The sequence below is a fragment of the Vollenhovia emeryi genome, unplaced genomic scaffold, assembly GCF_000949405.1.
Source record: "Vollenhovia emeryi isolate VEMERY1.0 unplaced genomic scaffold, V.emery_V1.0 DF939400.1, whole genome shotgun sequence".
Taxonomy (NCBI): domain Eukaryota; kingdom Metazoa; phylum Arthropoda; class Insecta; order Hymenoptera; family Formicidae; genus Vollenhovia; species Vollenhovia emeryi.
The window spans coordinates 23,918-27,792 of NW_011966966.1; the positions used below are offsets into that span (position 1 = coordinate 23,918).

General features: G+C 42.1%; 1 protein-coding gene across 1 annotated transcript in view; it reads left to right on the forward strand.

Annotated features, from left to right (window-relative positions):
* The window catches only part of LOC105557944, a 41,418-nt gene that overhangs the window by 16,103 nt on the left and 21,440 nt on the right, over positions 1-3,875 (forward strand). The window lies entirely within an intron of this gene.

A 3,875-nucleotide genomic window follows, 5' to 3' on the forward strand; every position in this document is an offset into this window, starting at 1 on the left:
CGCTTCAATGATGAGGAAGCAATATGCAAATTTCTAATTTTTATAGCTGTATATATGATCTAACCTGGATTATTTGCATCGTGTCTATCCCTTACAAAAAGTACATTGTAAATATGGTTTTTCTTAAATAATTATTATTCGGTAAATAATGTTACTATTTGTATTTTTAATTTCTTGAAAAGTGAAATCATAAGAAAACATGATAATTAATGCGGAATTTTAACGGTTTTTTTTAAAAATATTATTTTATATTCACTTTAACATTATTTTAGTATTTCTCACTAAATACTAAAATTATAGTTATAAAAATTAATTAATATTTTTAAGGAAAGACAACGAGATACCGCATTAATTATTATGATTTCATGTAAAATTTAATTTCAAGAAATTAAAAAATGTTGCTAAATAGTTATACCGTCATTTATCATATAATGTTAAATTTATACACTCGGAAAAACCCTAAAAACCCTAATTGTAGTGTATTTTTCGTAAGGGTGGCCATATGTCCGCTAGGATCAGATCAGGGGGTCGATTATAAATTTTTTTTACACACGTGAAAAGTGACAAATTTCTTCATTGCCTTCTTCTTCTATGTCCTTCGCTAGAAAAAGTAGGCAATGGAGAAATTTTTCACTCTTCACGTGTGAAAAAATTCATGATCGACCTCCAGACTACTCATGTCTGATTGGATTCGAGCAAATACAGATTATTCTTGTCATATCTGACCTCGTCCGCCAGGATCAGATTAGATCTACTCATGTCTGAGTGGATCTGATCAGATATAGATTATTCTTATCCTATTTGACCTCGTCCGCTAGGACCGGATCAGATCTACTCATGTCTGATTAAATCTGATCAGGTAGGGCCAATATTTTGTTCAAATCAGATATAAGCGAATTTGATCTGATTCGGGCTGCGTTCGGGGAGATGCTATTTAGCGCTATGAGCGTGCTCTGTCCTTGTTACTTGCAAAAGTTGAACAAGGACAGAGCACGCTCATAGCGCTAAATAGCGTCTCCCCGAACGCAGCCTTGATCTGATCAGGTCTGTTCAGATCTTTTCCATTTTTTCCCGGGAAGGAAGGTCATTACACCAGAATATGTAGAGAAAGGTTGTCTAATAGGTGGATTGAAGTTGATGATGCACAAATTAAAAAAAGAAAATGTCCTCGAGGTGCTAAAGATATTTATATACTTTTCTTACAAAACGTTGGTAAGAAATAAATACGCATATTGAACTTATGCATAGTATACGGAGAGACAATTAATTATATCGATACTTATTGTTAGTCATATAATAATTGTAAATGCGCCGCTAAAATATTGGATACCAATTTTCTAGTACAATGTACTATTAAAAAGTCACAAACCTCAGTTAGAAAATTTTTACCTACATAGGAAGGAGATACGCTTTAGCATCGTGACGTTTGTAATAATAGCTCAACGAGATTTTTCATTTGATGCTAATGGTATATGCGTCATTACAATATTAGATATTCTGATAAATAAACAGTACGAGATATTTAACACTACAAAAGGGGTGATATCACCTAAAAAACTTACTTTTTAAAAAAGGTAAAAAAGCACCAAGTATAAGCTCCAACGACCGAATATATTTTGTTACTCTATCTTTTTTGCATCTCTACAAAAATATCTTCACTACAAAACTATCTTCTCTACAAAAGTAATGATATCATCAAATGGCGCCAACTAAACTAAATAGTTTTAAACGTGGTGGAGCGATGATTGGAGTGGGGGCATGCCCGCCGGCTGGGGCGCGGCGCCGACCCGCTCGGTCGGGGCCACGAGCGGCCCCGGAGACCGCCGAGCGGGCCCGAGCACGCGTCACGGCCGCGAGCCAAACGCGCCGATCAGCTGGGGCCGCGAACGGCCCCGGGGATCAACGATCAGGCCCGAGCGAGCGACGCGACGACAAGCCATGCGCAAGCGGCGCGCGCCGCTACGCACGCGCACCCTCGAGCGGGCTAATTACCCGTGACAATTAGCCCCTATAAAAAGGAGCAACCGAGCGCAGAAAAGCACTCCTTTGGAGACGAGCTTCCGAGCAACAGCCGCTCATCCGCAAGTCTCGATACCCGACTCCTGTCGCACGCTACGCAGTGGGAAACCAGCGGTGGAGAGTACTCCGCCACGGTCGAGCTTTCTCGACACTGCGCACGCGTGCTTACCTGCACACCGTACCCGGACACACACGGGGTGGAGCGCTCTCCGCCTCGACCGAGAATTCGCGGGCCCGGGTACATTACGTGACCGCAGATCGGACATCGGCTCACAGGGACCAGGAAGTGGAGTGTACTCCGCTTCCGCCGAGTTTTCTCGGCACCCGCCGCAGCCAACCGATTCCCGACCAGGCACCGCGCCGCCCGCGACCGATTCCTGCGCCGCGAGCACCCAAGCCTCCGCTTCACGAGGCCGACCGGGAACCCGCGCACCGCGTTTCCGCGAACCGTCATCTTCATTCATATCATATCACGTTCATCACATCTCGCATTTCACTGTACATATATACATAATACCATCTCATCCCGCGCCGCCACATCCGTCCGTCCGTCCGTCCGTCCGTCCGCGACCGCGTTCTTATAATAAGTGTATATAGTGTATCTACGTCTTTTGTTTATAGTTTTGTAATTATTATTTTACCGTAATTCTGGTGTCGAGTGCTTTCACCTAATCCCTCGAACCCTGCCACCGGCGAGCACAGTCCGCGGGGAATACGATTAGGCAATCGTTTCAGGATACACTAGAACTTGAAACTCGTCGTTTCTTAAAATACAAATATTATGAAGAACGTAACAAACCAATATAGCTTGTGGTATTTTTTTATATCTGTCAGAGGTAAACAATCTAATAAAATACGAAACCGTACTTTTAACAATCCAAAAGCTCGCTCTATGGCCATTCTAGTTGAGGATAAACAAAAATTATAATTTTTTTTAAGTGCTGTGAGATGGCCATTATCTCTAAATGAAACTGTTACGTCCGATTTTCGAGGGGACGCGTGTCTCATAGGGAGACAAGGGAAAGAGAGAATAGATTGGAATGTGCTCTACTATATCTAATTATATCCAACAAGAAAAGAAAATTATTCAAATGAGGTTGGAACACAAAATGATTATATAGAGGGCTTGTCTCTATCTGCCCATTTCTGGGAGTGCCTGCGGGAAGGATTCTGAATTAGCAGGGTTACAAAGCAGGGAAAGCAAGGCATGCTGTTAGTCATGGTTGTAATCAATGGTAACTTATTGCTAATTAACATAATCCCTTAAATAGGCATTCAGAGAAAGAAAATAGATTCAATTTCGCGGAGGATGAAGTGAACTTGTAACTTCAGACGTTGTTTTTAGTAGAATGCTCGGAGGGATACTTCGATTATAAAAATCGATTTCGTTGCCATCATCACTGCATTCTCGGCAACATCTGATTAATATGATAGTAATAGGGGCCCCGAGAGTGAATAAATTGATCTTGGGTAACTTTAATCTGAAAGTGAAAGGATTGTTGAGAATAAATGGAAAAAAAAGACTGGTTTCAGCTACTCATTGAACCAGGAGTGATAACTGAAGTTAATGAAATTTGCAAAACGTAAGAACGATAAATTTTCGCTGTGTGCCACTTTTTTGAGCGAGATTCTGGTTGTTCGAGAGATCTCTGTGAAATTGCCCTGAGAACGAGCGGGAACGGAAGTTCTGTTAGGCTGGAAAAGGTCCCCCTTTCTTTTGCGGGGTTCAGACCTGGGGATTGGAGTCGACGACGTGGAGGATATTGGTGAGGACTAGCTGCTCAATGCCAGTTTGAGGAAAGGTGGTGCTTTCCTGACGGAGAAATGCCGTTGTGAAGGCGCGCAACCGAAGGGGG